Source organism: Symphalangus syndactylus, chromosome 4 (assembly GCF_028878055.3).
Source record: "Symphalangus syndactylus isolate Jambi chromosome 4, NHGRI_mSymSyn1-v2.1_pri, whole genome shotgun sequence".
Lineage (NCBI taxonomy): Eukaryota > Metazoa > Chordata > Mammalia > Primates > Hylobatidae > Symphalangus > Symphalangus syndactylus.
The window spans coordinates 139,736,606-139,754,192 of NC_072426.2; the positions used below are offsets into that span (position 1 = coordinate 139,736,606).

The 17,587-nt window shown below is 33.2% G+C and overlaps 1 long non-coding RNA gene across 1 annotated transcript in view; it reads left to right on the forward strand.

The window, feature by feature from the left end:
* LOC129480345 (uncharacterized) overlaps positions 1 to 17,167 on the forward strand; it is a 169,539-nt gene extending 152,372 nt beyond the window's left edge. Inside the window, exons 3-4 of the long non-coding RNA XR_008657000.2 lie at positions 16,328 to 16,370; positions 16,506 to 17,167. This is a non-coding gene — a long non-coding RNA (uncharacterized lncRNA). The remainder of the gene's footprint in view (positions 1 to 16,327; positions 16,371 to 16,505) is intronic.
* The last annotated feature ends 420 nt before the right edge of the window (positions 17,168 to 17,587 follow it).

Genomic DNA, 17,587 nt, shown 5'->3' on the forward strand with positions numbered 1-17,587 from the left:
TTTTGTGGTTTTTTGGTCAGTTTCTTGGGATTTTCTACACAAACAATTATGTTGTCCACAGATAGGGGTAATTTTATTTCTTCCTTTCAAATCTTTTCAAAGATAAATTCCTTATATTACTTTTTTAATTTAATGTCTTTTACTTTAAGTTAAATGTATTTTATTTCTTTTTAAATTATATTATATTTTAACTTATTACACAGACTAGGACTCAGTAAGATGTCCAGTTGCAATATGATTGTGCACATACTTGCTTTGTTCCTAATCCTATGTAGAATTACTCAGTCTTTCTTAAGTATGATGTTAATTGTAGCATTCTGTAGATGTCCTTTATCAAGTTGAGCAATTTCTTTCTCTATCTAGTATGCTAGGGATTTTTATCACAAGTGAGTATTGGATTTTGTCAAATGCTTTCCTGTCTAAATTGAACAATAATGTGGTTTACTTCTTTAGATCAAGCGTTAGTAAACTTCTAGTAAAGAACCAAGTTAGATTTTGTGGGCCATATGGTTTCTGTTGCATCTGACTTTTTTCTTTTAAACAATGCTTAAAAGGTAAACATTATTTTCAGAATGTGATCCACATCAAAATAGACCATTGGCTACATTTTACCCTCCAACCAGACTTGGCCAACTTCTCCTTTAGAATAACTGATAGAGGGATTACATTGATTTTTGAATATTGAGTCAGCTTTGCCATCCTGTGACTAACCTCATTTGGTTGTGGTGGAGTTTTACTTTATATATACCCAGATTTTATTTGCCAATATTTTGTTGAAACTTACTTTTTCACCTCTTTTCATGAAAGATATCAGTTTGTAGTCTTTTTGTTTTACTCTGTTAATTTCAGGGTAATTCTGACCTCATAAAATGAGTTTGAATATATTATCTCCTTTATTTTCTGGAAGAGATTCTGGACAATTGGTGTGATGGCTTCTTTAAATGTTTCATAGATTTTCTCAGAGATTTCTTTTACAGAATGTTTTGGCCTATGATATAAATTTCTTTAATAGATATAAAGCAGTTTAGCTATTTATTTTACCTTGTATAAGTTTTGGTAGTTTGCAGTTTTCAAGAAAACGGTACATTTCATCTAGGTTTTCATACTTGTGTGTTTATAATTTTTCATTATGTTACTTTACTATCCTTTTCATATCTGCAGTGAATAAAATGATATCCTCATTTGTCGCCAATGTTGGTAATATATATTTTCTTTTCATCTTTATAAATATTGCTTGAGGTATATCAATTTTATTGTCCTTGAAAAGGAGATTACTTTTGGTTTCCTTGATTGTTCTCTATTGTTTTCCTATTTTCAATTTCACTGATTTTTTATTTTACCTTATTTTTTTTTTCTTATCCTTGCTTTGAGTTTATATTGTACTTTCTACTTTGACTAAGATAAATTTTGCATCATTCATGTGTGGCTTTTTTTTCCTACTTTTTATTTCTTTTAAGTACTGCTTTAGCTGTATTCCACAAATTTTGTTATACTTCCCTTTTTGTTTAATTCCTAATATTTCCTAATTTATCTTGACCCTTCTTGTTTGACAATGAATTATTCAAATGCATGTAGTTTAATTTTCATATTTTGGAGATTTTCTTATCTTTCTTTCATTGGTTACTAGTTTTATTCCATTATGGTCAGAGAATACATTTTTGTAAGATTTAATTATTTTATATTTGTTAAGATTTGTTTTATGAAGGATAAGTTGCTGTAACTGTTTTCTCCTACAACCATAAAAGAGGCACACTATCCTAGTGGGCCTCTTTGGGCTGTGGAAGTAACATATTCTTCATTTGGATGTCACTCTCAACTATTTACTACATGACCCAAAAGCCACTTGCTTTGAGTTGGGGCACAGAACAAAGAAAGGCTCTGAAACAAGTTCAGGCTGCTGTGTGTGCTGGTCTGCATCTTGGGGAATATGATCCAGCAGATCCAATATTTATTGACATGTCAACAGCAGACAGGGATGTTGTTTAAAGGCTTTGGCAGTCTCCTATAAATGAATACAGTGTAGGCCTTTAGGATTTTGAAGCAAAGCCCTGCCATTCTCTGCAGATAACTTCTCTTATTTTGAGAAACAGGTATGGCTTCCTACTGAGGCTTAGAGACCATGGGCCACTAAATTACCCTGTGACCTGAGCATCCCAGCATGCACTGGGTATTATCTGACCCATAAAGCTATAAAGTTGTACATGCACAGCAAGACTCCATCATCAAATGAACATGGTAAATATGTAATTTGTCCTGAGCAAGTCCTGAATAAGTTACATGAAGCAGGCCAAATATCCATGGTCCCCACTCTTGCAATACTGCCCTCTCTCTTCCATCCTGCCCCTCATGGGACAGGTCATTTGCCAGAGCAAAAGAAGACATTTTTTTGCCAGAGCAAAAAGAAGACAAACACGGATTACAGATGGTTCTGTGCTATATGCAAGCATGACCTGCCAGGCTACATGACAACTACTGCCCCTTTCTGGGATATTTCTATAGGACAGAATTTAGAACAGGTTTTATTTGCTTGGAAGAATAAATGGTCAGATGTGTGATTATATATCAGATGTGTGATTCGTGGACTGTGGCCAATGATTTAACTATATGGTCAAACACTTGGAAAGAACATAATTGGAAAATGTGTGACAAGGAAATCTTGGGAAGAGATGTATAGATAAACCTCTATGAATGGACCAAAAAAAACCTATGAGGATATTTGTGTCCCATGTGAATGTTCACCTCTAACCAGAGGAGGATTTTACTAATCAAATGTATACGTTAACCCATTCTATGGATACCCATTGGTCTCTTTCCCCAGCTGCTCCTGTTAACACTGAGTTGGATTGTGAACAAAGTGACCATAGTCACTAGGATGAAGTTATATGTTGAATAAGCAAGTAGATTTCCACTCGCCAAGACTAACCTAGCTATGGCCACCTCTGAATGCCCAATCTGCCAGGATCAGAAACAAATTCTGAGTTTCCAATCTGGCACCATTTCCTGAAGATATCAGACAGCTACCTGGTTGAAGGCTGATTACAATTGACCACCTCTATCTTATAAGTATAGGATGTTGCTCTTACTGGAAAAGACACAAACTACAGATATGGATTCTCCTTCCCTGTATGCAATGCTTCTGCCAAAACTACCATCTGTGGACTGACAGAATGCCTTTTCTAATGTCATGACATTCCACACATAGCATCTGGTCAAGTAGTTCACTTCATAGCAAAAGAAGTGCAGTAATGAGCCCATGCTCATGGAATTTACTGGTCTTATGTTCCCCACATCCTAAAGACGAAATAAGTCATTATTTACCATGCCAGCTAGGGAGTAATACCTTATAGGACTGGTACAAAATTTCCCAGAAGGCTGTATATGCTCTGAATTGGCATGCAATGCACAGTGCTGTTTCTCCCATAACCAGGATTCATGAGTCTAGAAACTAAGAATTGGAAATGGGAGTAGAACCACTCATTGTTATGCCCAGTGACTTACTAGCAACATTTTTGCTTTCTGTTCCCAAAACTTTATGTTCTGCTGACCTAGAAGTCACAGTTCCAAAGGGAGAAATCTATCCACCAGGAAACATAACAGCAATTTCATTAAATTTGAAATTAAAACTCTTCCTTAGCCACTTTGAGTTCTTTATGTCTCTAATTCAACAGGCAAACAAAGAGTTACTATGTTGACTGGGGTGACTGTTCCTGATTACCGAGTGGAAATTGGGCTACTACTTCACAATGGAGGTAAAGAAGAGTGTGTTTGGAATATAGAATCTCCCTTAGGGAGTTTCTTTGCGCTACTGTGTCCTGTTATTAGGGTCATTGGAAAATGACAACAACCCAATCCAGCAGGACCACGCATGGCCCAGATCCTTTAGGAATAAACTTTTGCATCACCCCACTTGGTAAAAACCATCATCAGCTCAGATATCTGATGAAGGTAAAGAGAATACAGAATGGATAGTGAAAGAAGATAATTATAAATACCAATTACAGGATGTAACCAGTTGCAGAAATGAGTATTCCTCCTTATTTTGTTGCGAATATGTTTGTGTGTTTGCATATATATCAAATATCTTTGTATCTCCTGTCTCTTATTCTCTTATCATGTAACATAGAATGCATATAGACTTTATATAATAGTATATATATAAATATATATAATATTAAGTATTGCTTCTTTTATATTGTAGTATCTAAGTTACAGCATATCAAGTAGAATAGCAAACATCAGTCAAGGTCCTTGTTTTTTGAGAAAGGTGTTAGTGCATTTTCAGTTCTATACAAGATGTTTGCATCATGTTAGGTGGTATTATAACCTTGTTATTGTTTTTCATTAGGAGAGGGCAATGAATATGGATGTCAAGTTGGAGGATGGGCTTCTGATGCTTAATGCTAATTATGACAGTAAAAGCACTGTTTCTGTGATACACACAGGAAATTTATATATGTTCTTGGTCAGCTCAGAATGTCTTTTTGAGTAATGAAAGGTCTATTATATGTATCCATGGGTAGTGCCACAATATGTAAACACTTTTGTTTAAGAGTTCTGGAATGTGAGGACTATGTCCTCTCTGGAAAAATGATGGGTGTTTCCTCCAAATAATAAATATTGGATTAATTTTACCAAGCTATTTTGTTTCATTAAACTGTGCACATGGGGAGAAAAAACAGTTTTATGTTTAAATCAGGCTTCCAGACAACTTAAGATAATGAGTAAAAAAGACACCCAGAAGCCATTTCGATGCTTAAATGAATCCTGTATTGAATTTCTAGTCTCAGAATATCAGTGCTTATTCAACTAGCAACAATTACCTTGGTGGATGTTTAAGGAGTTTTGGCAAAATCATGTCATAATCAGAGTGGAGTAATGTATTTTTAATGCTTTCTTACGAAAGTAAAAAAAAAATGTGGTAGCAGTAAAATGAGACGGATAGATAATGAGAAATAAGCAGAAAGACAATTGACAAAGAATAAAAGAAGCAGGTGATGTAACCAGGCTTCTCTTTGGCTGAAATATAGAGACTTAATGATTATTGCTTATTCACTAATCTTTGTAGCCTCTCTTTTCCATGGTTCAGAGCTCTTTCCATGAGCCTATAGCTCCCTCCCTGCCCTTTTTTAAGCTCAATACCAGAGATTCCCAATCTTTTCTCTCTATCCTCAGAATCCCAGTTCACCTTCCTTCACTCCAGGACTTGGTATATCAGTTATACATCAGGTGTTAATGATGGACTATTCAATTTACTCTCCCCTGTAGGACTATTTACATTTCAAATGTGAACATGTCCCACATAAATTTTCTTTTTCTTCAGCTTTACTAAGGTATAACTGGCCAATAAACATTGTATATATTTGTAGCATATAATGTGATGTTTTGATACATAGTGATGTGATTAAATCACGATAATTTACATATCATCACTTCACATATTTATCTATTTTGTGGGTTTATTGAGAACATTTAGGATTACTCTCTTAATTTTCATATATATAATGCATTCTTATAAACTATAGTCATGCTATACGTTACATCTCCAAAATTTATCCAGCCTGTCTAACTGAAATTTGACAATCATCTCTGTATCCTCCAAATGCCCCAGACTCTGACAATCATGGCTCTGACAATCATCATTTTATTTTCTGCTTCTATGAATTCAAATTTTAGGTTCCACATACAATTGAGATCATGTAATATTTGTCTTTCTGTATCTGGTGTATTTCACTTAGCCTAATGTCATCCAGGTTTATCTGTGTAGCTGCAAATGATAGAATTTACTTATTTCTTTAGGACTGAATAGTATTCCATTGTTTTATATATATATATATATAAATATATATATATATAATCTCACACTCTATCCATTCATCTGTTGATGAGTGCTTGTTGATTCCGTAGCTTGGCTACTGTGAATAATGTGGCTATTTTGAATAATGCCCCAATGAACATGAGAGTGCAGATATATCTTTGCCATACTGACTTCTTTCTTTTTTCTTATAATTTGAACTTTTATTTTAGATTCAAGTGTACATGTGTGGGCTTGTTACCTGGGTATCTTGTGCTGAGGTTTAGAGTGTAATTGATTCTGTTACCAAGGTACACAGCATAATACTCAACAGTTAATTTTTCAACCCTCCCTCCCTTCTTCTTTCCTGTCCTCTAGTAGTTCCCAGGGTCTATTGTTGCTACCTTTATGTCCATTTGTACCCAATGTTTAGCTCTCACTTATAAGTGAGAACATGTGGTATTTGGTTTTCTGTTCTTGTGTTAAATCACTTAGGATAATAATGTCCTTCAGCTGCATTCATGTTGCTGCAAAGGACATGATTTCATTCCTATTTATGGCTGCACAGTATTTCATGGTGTCTATGTACCACATTTTCTTTATTCAATCCACCATTGATGAGTTCCTTAGTTGAGTTCATGTTTATGCTATTGTGAATACTGCTGTGATGAACACACAAGTAGAAGTGTCTTTTTAGTAAAATGACTTTTTTTTTTTTTGCTATACCCAGTAATGGGATTGCTGGCTCAAATGGTAGTGCTGTTTTAAGTTCTTTGAAAAATCTCCAAACTGCTTTTTGCAGTGGCTTAACTAGTTTATATTCTCTCAGGTAAAAGAGAACAGTGTACGAGTGTTCTCTTATCCCCGACCTTGGCAACTGTTATTTTTTGATCTTTTAATAATAGTCATTCTGACTGGTGCAAGATGGTATTCCACTGTGATTTTGATTTGCATCTCTCTGATGATTAGTGATGTTGAGAATTTTTTAATGTGTGTTGGCTGCTTGTATGTCTTCTTTTGCAGAATGTCTGTTCATGTTGTTTGTCCATTTTTAATGGAGTTATTTGCTTTTTACTTGTTGAAACGTTTAAATTCCTTTTAGATTCTGGATATTAGACTTTAGTTGGTTGCACAGTTTGCAAATATTTTCTCCCATTCTGTAGGTTGTCTGTTTACTCTGTGGATAGTTTATTTGCTGTGCAGAGCTCTTTAGTTTAGTTAGGTACCTCTTCTTAATTTTTGTTTTTGTTGCAGTTGTTTTTGAGGGCTTAGTCATAAATTCTTTCCCAAGGCTGATGTCCAGAATGTTGTTTCCTAGGTTTTCTTCAAGGACTCTTACAGTTCGAGGTCTTACATTTAAGGCTTTAATTCATCTTGAGTTAATTTTTGTATATAAGGGAAGGTAGCGGTCCAGTTTCATTCTTCTGAATATGGATAGCCAGCTATTCCAGAAACATTTATTGAATAGGGAGTCCTTTGCCCATTGCTTCCTTTTGTTGAATTTGTCAAAGATCAGATGGATGTAGGTGTGCAGCTTTATTTCCTGGGTTCTCTGTTCTGTTCCACTGGTCCATATGTCTGTTTTGTAGCAGTATCATGCTGTTGGTTACTGTAGCCTTATAGTATAGTTTGAAGTCAAGTAATGCAATGCATCTAGCTTTGTTCTTTTTGTTTAGGGATCACTTTGGCTATTCAGGTTCTTTGTGGTTTCAATATGAATATTAGAGTATATTTTTCTAACTCTGTGAAAAATGCCGCTGGTAGCTTGATAGGAATAACATTGAATATGTAGATTGTTTGGGGCAGTACGGCCATTTTAATGATATTGATTCTTCCAATCCATGAGCATAGAATATTTTCCCATTTGTTTGTGTCATCTCTGATTTCTTTCAATATCTGATTTCTCAAGATAATTAAAAATATCTTGAGACAAACAGAAATGGAAACACAACATACTAAAACCTGTGAGATGCACCAAAAGCCAAAAGCAGTTCTAAGAGGAAATTTTATAGTGATAGATTCCTACGTTTAAAAAAGAAATATCTCAAATCAACAACCTGACATAATTTTTTTTAACAGTTTTGTAGCTCTTCTTGTAGAGATCTTTCACCTCCATGGTTAGATGTAATCCTTGATATTTTATTTTGGTTTCAAAGATCCTATAAATTGGGTTACTTTCTTGATTTGGGTCTCAGCTTGAATATTATTGGTGTATAGAAATGCTAATAATTTTTGTATATTGATTTTGTATTCTGAAACTTTACTGAAATCATTCATCAGTTATAGGACCATTTTGGCAGAGTCTTTAGGATTTTCTATGTATAGAATCATATTGTCAGTGAAGATAGACAGTTTTTCTTCTTTTCCTATTTGGATGCCCTTTATTTCTTTATCTTGCCTGATTGCATTGGCAAGGACTTCCCAATAATATTTTGAATAGGAGTGATGAGAGTGGACACCCTTGTCTTATTCCAGGTTTCAAGATAAATGCTTTCTGGTTTTTCCCATTCAGTGTGATGTGGGCTGTGGCTTTGTCACAGATGGCTGTTATTATTTTGAGGTAAGTTTCTTTGATGCCTAGTTTCTTGAGCATTATTATTACGAAGGGATGTTGGACTTTATCAAAAGCTTTTTCTTTCACATACTGATTTTATTCTCTTTGAATATATACCCAGAAGTGGGATTGCTGAATCATATACTAGTTCTATTTTTAGTTTTTGAGGAACCTCCATACTGTTTTCCATAATGGCTACACTGACTTACATTCCTACCAACAGGGTACAGGTGTCTACTTATCACCACATTCTCACCAACACTTGTTATCTTTTTCTTTTTGATAAAAAACCATTATTACTGAGGTGAGATAACATCATATTGTGGCTTTAGTTTGCATTTTGCTGATGATTAGTGATGTTGAACTCCTTTTTATATACCTGTTAGCCTTTTGTATGTACTCTTGAGAAATACCTATTCAGGTTCTTTGCCCATATGTTAGTTGGATTGTTTTCTTGGTATTAAGTTGTTTGAGTTCCTTATATATTTTAGATATTAACCTTTTATTAGATGTACAGCTTACAAATATTTTCTTCCAATCTGAGCTACATTCTCCAAAAATGTAGTCCTTCACTCTGTTGATTGATTCCTTGGCTGTGCAGAAGTTTTTTAGTTTGCTATAATCCCATTTGCTATTTTTGTTGCCTATCCTTTTGGAGCCATATCAAAAATATTATTGCCTAGACAAATGTCAAGAAGTTTTTAACTCTATATTTTCTTCTAGTACCTTTAAAGTTTCTTAAGTTTTTAATATATTTTGAGTTCATTTGTCTCTATGGTGTTAGTAAGGGTCTAATTTCACTCTTCTGCATGTGAATATCCAGTTTTCCCAACACTACTTATGGAGGAGACTGTACGTAAAAGAGATAATTCAAAATATCCTGAGACAAACAGAAATGGAAATACAACATACTAAAACCTATGAGATGCACCAGAAGCCAAAAGCAGTTCTAAGACGAAATTTTATAGTGATATATTCCTACTTTAAAAAAGTAATATCTCAAATAAACACCCTGAGATTATTTTTCAAAGAACTAAAAAAAGAAATGCAAAGCCCAAAATTAGCAGAAGAAAGGAAATAACAAAAATTAGAGTAGAAATAAATAAAATAGAGACTAAATAAACAATAGAAAAGATGAACAAAACTAAGAAGTTTCTTTGAAATTATAAGCAGCACTGACAAATATTCGGTTACACTAGGAAAAAAAGAAGGCATAAATAATAAAAGCAAAACTAAAAGAAGAAGCAACTGATACCAGAGAAGTAAAAGGATCATAAGAGACTGCTATGAGCAATTATATTCTAACAAATTGAGTAACCTAGAATAAATGGGTAAATTCCTAGTAAGATACAACCTACCAAGCTGAATCACAAAGAAATTTAAAAAATCTGAACAACCCAATAACAAGTAAGTAGATTAATTAAGAAAAATATTCCCATCAAAAGAAAAGTGCAAGTTCTGATGGCTTTATGCCTGAATTTTACCATCACTGAAAGAACTAATATTAATTCTCCCCCAACTCATCCAAAAAATTGAACAGTAGGAACACTTCCAGATTCATTTTTTGAGGCCAGAATTACCTTGATACCAAAGCTAGTTAAACGCACTATCAGAAAAGAAAATTTGAAGCCAATATACTTGTTGAACATAGCCACAAAAGCCTCAACAAAATACTAGCAAACCCAAATCCAACACACATTACAAAAATCATTCACCATGGTGAAGTAAGATTTATTCCTGGGATGCAAGGATGATTCAATTTAGGTAAATCAATAAATAAGATATACCACATTAACAAAGTAAAGGACAAAAAACATATGATCATACCAATAGATGCAGTAAAAGCATTTGACAAAATTCAACATTCTTTCTTGATAAGACTCTCTGCAAATTAGGTATACAAGGAATTTGCCTCAACAATAATAGCCATATATCACAAGCCCACAGCTAATATCCATGACATTCAGTAGTAAAAATTTACAAACTTCTACGATCAGGAACAAAAAGACAAAAATCACTTGGATTCAACATAGTACTGAAAGTCTTAGTGAGTACAGTTAAGCAAAAGAAAGAAATGAAAGGCTTCTAAATAACAAAATAAGTTAAAGCAAGGTAACATGACATGATCTTATAAATAGAAAATTCTAAATGCTCCACCAAAAGACTATTGTAATAAACAAATTTGCTAAAGTCACAGAAGAAAAAATCAATATACAAAAATCAGTAGCATTATTGTACACTAACAAAGAACTATACAAAAAAATCAAGAAAACAATCCTACTTATAATAGCATTAAAAAGCAAAATACTTAGGAATAAATTTAATGAATGAAGTGAAAGATCTGTATACTAAAAACTATAAAACATTGATGAAGCCGGGCACAGTGGCTTACGCCTGTAATCCCAGCACTTTGGGAGACCAAGGCGGGTGGATCGCTTGAGGTCAGGAGTTCCAGACTAGCCTGCCCAACATGGTGAAACCCCATCTCTACTAAAAGAAATACAAAAATTAGTTGGGCATGGTGGTGCATGCCTGTAGTCTCAGCTACTTGGGAGGCTGAGACAGGAGTATTGTTTGAGCCTGGGATGTTGAGGTTGCAGTGAGCCAAGATTGTGCCACTCCACTCTGGCCTGGGTGACAGAGTGAGACTCCATCTCAAAAACAAACAAAGAAACAAACAAACATAACAAACATTGATGAAAGACATTGGAAAAGAGCCAAGTAAACGGAAAGACTTTCCATGTTCTTGGATTGGAAGAATTAATATTGTGAAAATGTCTCAAGGTAATCAGTAGATTCAGTGTAATCTCAATCAAATTCTGCTGATAATTTTCACAGAAATAGAATAAGCAATCTAAAAATTCAACAGAAAAGACCCCAAATAACCAAAGCAATTTTGAGCAAAAAATAAAAATAAATAAATAAAAAATAAAAACTAGTGACATCATGCTACTTGATTTCAAAATATATTACAGACCTATAGTAATAAAAACTGCATGTTACCACCATAAAAATAGACATATGGACCAATGGAACAGAACCGAGAGCCCAGAAATTGATCCACTCATTTATGGTCAGTTTTCTACAATGGTGCCAAAAACACAAATTTTCATCTGTGAGAGCTACCTATTTAAATAACTGAGAATACTGCCCATATGCCATTTAATGGTCATTCACATATTGATGAAAATCTCACACAAAGCATTCACCTAGATTGCTTTTTTCCTCACATAATTTAGTTATCAGCTCAGATAAACCTTACGAAAAGAGATTCCTCCTTCTATTTCCTAAGGAGGCTTCAAGTCTCTATCATAATATCCCCACGTGCTGTATCATGGCACTTTTGGCAGTCTGAAATTATCTTGTTAATTTACTTTTTATTATTAGTTTTATGCCACAGTAATGAAAACTCCATAATACCCTAGATTGTTCTTTGGTGTGTGGTGTGTGTGTTTTATGAGTATGTGGTCACTTAGGAAATTGGTTAGCACATAGCATTTGTTCTATAAACATATTGAATATAAATAAAATTCAACAGCTAAGAAATTTGATAAAGAACTTTGAGCATACTAATATCTGTCTCAATAATTTCATTTCTATTTATTTGTGTAAATAACCTAAAAATTTAGAAAAATGTTTTGCAATTATTTGTCCATTTTGATATTCTTTATGACTTGAAAATATGAAATCTAAATGCTTCAAAATGGCAAAATTATAACAAATTAGGGTGCATGAATTCAATAGAATATTATTCACTTATTACATATTTTATTAACATGAAACTAGAAGATAAGCAGAATATGTTTATTTTTATTTTATTACATTTATTTATACTTCAGTCAATATTTTTTTAATATCAAAAGCTTGGTTCTCATAAAGACCCAAAGATCTTTGTCATGTAATAAAACAGAAATAATTTTCCACAGGTAAGTCTAAGAAATCATTCCACGGTCCTCACCATACGCTCTGCATGATTAACTGGATTGAATTTGACAGGCCACCGGCTACACAGTCTCCATGAGAACAGACTATAACATTGATTGGACATATAAAAAATTGAATTTTGTATATTCATGACTGAAATATAAAGAAAACATAGTTTGTGCCCATATACTGTGAGGTAGTCAGTCCTACACTTCACAGTCCACTTTTGGGTTCATAGGGTTACATGGCCATTTCTTGACAATGAGTTGTAAATGGGTATGATGGAGATCTGAGAAGAGCATTTAGTTGACAGTTCCCAGCATTTATTTCTCTTCTCTCTGACAGAGCAACAGGCAATATTTAACATAGTGATTATTACACTAGACTGGTGCTTCAAATTACCATGATATGTTCAATTATGCTTGAGCAACTTGCACTGGACAAATTATGTGAGAAAAATGAAAGAATATTTACTACTTAAAGGCACTTAGATTCAAGGATTTCTTGTTATTGTGGCATAATCTGGTTTATCCTTATTAATATATTATGCCTCAAAAACTTGTAGCATCCTTTACTACATCCATTAGTACAAATTTCTGGAATGGCAATACAATTGTGTGATATATAGGATTTATATTAAACTTCTAAGGAATCTGGATTAATGCAGTATTGCTAGCTTAATTATTATACACCATTGTGACAACTTTGCTTCTCACATGTGATCCATGCTTTCTATCTATTTAATGCGTCCACAGGCTCAAGTTGTAAAATCTTTGACATCCTGCAGCAACCTCCTCCTGAGAAAAATCAAAGAGCTTAGAATGATTAGATAATTAATATGTAGAGCATGCTAGAAGCCATCAAGGATTCTAAAAAATCATTAGTATCTATTTATACCTGTGCTTTAGTGAAATACAAAAATTAGCTCATCCATCAGGAGAACCCCTACTTTTACAGCTATTCTGACCTGAAAAGATATAGGGCAGGTCCTCTGAAACCTTTAAATGTGATGCAGCTTTAAATGAGGACTTTTAAAATAGGTCAACATGTAATTTGTCAACATTGTCTGCTCAGAGTTTAAGAGAGGTACATGTCTTTTAACAAATTATAGGCTCTTTATTTTTTGGCCTGTAAGAAAGGTTGAAGTCAGTGACAGCTAGAGTATAGAGGTAGGACATTTCCTATAAATCTGCTGGGCAGGCACATTGTGTTGTAAAGGCTGATGGCAATCATTATTTCAGGATGATACTTCAAGAGGCTAAATTAATCTTTCATCTCTTCCCATGAAAAATGGGAATCTGGTAAGGTGCATCCTGGTTGAGAAAGAATTGTTCACATTTTCCTTTAGATTCTATAAATGACATCCATTCAAGAGGAAGCATGACTAAAGTCTGCAATGCATGATTTCCACCTTAAGTTTCCAGTTATGAATTGTTTTAAGTAGAAATGAATTGTGCAAACAAGTGAGATTGGGAAAGTCAAGATAAAAGAAATATGAAAAATGGTACATCCTATAAGCATACTCAGAAGGAAAATATAATGGAAAAAAAACATACCTTGGTCATATCACAATTGTTTTTAAAAATGAAGAAAACTATTAGCTGCAAAATAAATGTAAATGCAAGATATATATGTCATACATTAAATGTATATATACTAAAAACTCCTGTTAACATGCAAAGCTTGATAACATTGCTAAGCAACAAAAGCATTTAAAATGAAAAAAAAGATTGAAAAAGAATTTAGCACAGAGATTATACACAGACATCAGCTAAAGTCAATAAACATAACACCAACAGATATTAGGTAATAATAAAAGGTATAACAAAACAATAAATAACCATTATAAATCTACATGTATAAAACATAGCAGCCAAGTGCATAAAGTGAAAAACTACTTGATCATAAAAAAACTTGATAAAACAATTCACATATAGTGGGAGACTTAATATGCCTCTTTAAGAATTGAACATATAAAAATAAACAAAAGATAAAAAAGACATAAGAAAACTTAAATGCTATTTTTAATCAATCTGAATTAGTAATTTGTTTACAGAACCAGCCTCATATATCTAAGTAGAACATATATATGTATATATGTGTGTGTGTGTGTGTGTGTGTGTGTGTGTGTGTATATACACACACGGGGCATTAGCCAAAAATATGTACCAGGCCATAATTTTTAAAATTAACTAATTCAAAAGTAGACAGCAAGATAAATTATCAGACCAACATATGATAAAATGAAAATATGTAATAACAAATTCACAGAAAAAATAATCGCTTGACAAGAAATTCACACTAGAGAAATCTTTGATCAAAGACTTAAAAAGACACTAAGTGCTTTGTCTAGATACTAGAAATAAAACAGTAAGATAGAATATACTAATACCAAGTGTTTGTCACCATAAAACTTCTCCAAAGAATACTTACAATTGAAAATATTTTTAAGAAGAAATATAAAAAATGAATAAAGTGCTTAGATTAATAGGAAAGAATAACGATATAAAACACGAAACAAAGGAGAAGTTATTAATAAAGATAAAAGTCATATTATTTAATAGAAAATAGTAAGAAGCATTAATACATCTAAAATGTTTTCTTATAAACACCGATAAATGTCTTGAAAGCCTGAGTAATTTTTTAAGAGTAAAGAAAAAGCAGACAATATAGGAAAGAAATTAGATTCGAACTGCAGATTCGAGAAGGTTTAAAATAACTGTAAAATAATATACCATGAAAAGGTGAACCTTGATAACACATATTTAAACACCCAGAGGAAATGCATGATTCCCTACTAAAATGGCAATGCTCAAATTGACTATTTACCTACTAAGAAAGACGAGATTAATGCTTAATCCACAATGATGCTCTTCACTTTCTCTACCTTCCTCCTATTTTCCTTACTGCATGCTTCACAAACAAGCAGACATTCAAAATAATTGTATAATAATTTTTTTTCATATTTTCCCCTTCGTTTCACTGTTCTTCCACTTTAGATAAGTCCCCAGCCTGTCTTTATCAATCTTCTTCTCATTGTGCCACGCTCCTAGGTTTTACTAATATAGTCATTACTCTTAAATTTTGGAGTATTGCTGCAATTACTATTAAATTACTATTAAAGGCCAGGCGCCGTGGCTCACGCCTGTAATCCCCGCACTTTGGGAGGCCGAGGTGGGCGGATCACGAGGTCAGGAGATTGAAAGACTATCCTGGATAACACGGTGAAACCCTGTCTCTACTAAACATACAAAAAAATTAGCCAGGCATGGTGGCCGGTGCCTATAGTCCCAGCTACTCGGGAGGCTGAGGCAGGAGAATGGCGTGAACCCGGGAGGCGGAGGTTGCAGTGAGCCGAGGTCACCCCACTGTACTCCAGCCTGGGCAACAGAACGAGATTCCATCAAAAAAAAAATTACTGTTAAATTGTTTAATATATTTATTTTTTTACTTTTATTACAACGACGTGTTCCCTGCTTCTCTTCTTTATTATCTCCCATTGTGAAAACTGTTCTGGAACATGAAGTGTTTCAGTGTTCCTCCACACCAACTCCCAGTTATTTTTCTTATATGATATATGCTGGGGTGATATACTCTACATATTTGCTTGTGTATCTGTATATTTTTAACCACAACATCTAAATACTGTATAGCAAGAATATAATTTTCTTGGATTTTGTGTTTTTGTCTCAATAGTTTGTGTTATTCTTCTGACTTTTAGCTTTCATTGGCATAGATACAAAGATCATTGCCAATCTAGTTTCAAGGATAACTTGATTTTCTTGTTTTAAAATTTATATTAATTTATCTTTATCTATGTAGTTTAATAGTCTTATCTAAATATGCATTTTGTATCATAACAATCCATTCTATAATTTATCTATTAATTACAACACTATGTGTTTTTTATGGAAATTTTTTGAACTCATTTTAAAACTTCTAATATTCATGTGTTAAATATTCTGAATTTAGCAACTATGTCTTTCTAGGCTTATAATTTCTAAATCCAAGTATTTTTATTCTAGTTTTTGTGATAATTCTGTTATTTTGTCTTCCAGAACTAATCTATGTCTCCTCATTTAAGGAATACATCTACTGAAGGTACTAATTTATGTATCTTATTTTAGCATTTATGTGATTTTCATAAATATCCAAACTTCCATTGTTATCTTTTTCTAAGTTATTTATTGATGAATGGATGAATGTCTGACTCAGATATCTTTGATTCACTTCTAGCAGTCTACTCCGGCCACCAAAGTATAAAAGCTGGACAAACAACATAACGGAAATCATTTGAAGGCATTTGAAAGTGACCACCATTCATAGTTCTTTAAGGGTTATAAACCCTGAGAGATAAAAGGAATCAGTAGAACCCATACTTATGGCAACATTTCTCCTTTAGGGTATATTCAGCTTACTGTGTGGAATAGATTCAAAGAAGAAAGCCAAAGTCTCCCTGGGCTGAGGAAACACTGGATTTACAGTACAGTCACAGCAGCTGTGATTTGAGGGGACAAAAATCTCAAAGAATGTATATAACTGAACCCCAAAATCTGTATTCCATTTTTATTTTAGACTTTTTCAACTCTCAAGCTGTACAGGGAAAGCTCTAAGACGCCCAACCAAAAGCAGTAGTTTAGACTGTGTGAAAGCACTGAACACATATTTCAATAGTTAACTGAATGAGTAGGCTTGGCAAATATTCTGTGCTCTCAGTTGATACCCCAGGACTATATCCTAGAAGCATGATCCATACCCTGGAAGAGAAAAACTGAAAAAACAACAAGAACCAATTTTGAACTGAAAATGTTTCAGAAAAAATTGCGTCTGCACTTAACATGTACAGATTATTTTTCTGGTCATTATTCCGTAAACAATATAGTGTAACAACTATTACATAGCACACACATTTTATTAGGTATAATAGGTAATCTATATACATATATGCCCTGGAATCTACTTTTTCTAATACTAATATAGCCACTCAAGCTACCTTAAGATTAGTTTTAGAATAGTAAATTCTTTTTCATCCTTTGATTTTTTTTAACATATAGTTGTCCCTCTAGTATCCATGGATTATTGGTTTCAGGGCATATATATTATCTATCTATATATATATATTTTATATTATATATTTATATATAAATATATATATTTATATATATTTTATATTATATATTTATATATATATGTAAATAATATATATTTTATAGATATATAATATATATGTGTGTTGTCAGGGATAATATGAGTCATTTCACAATGATAAATCAATCTTTTGCCTGATAGAAGAGCTCCAAAATAAATGAAGCAAAAAC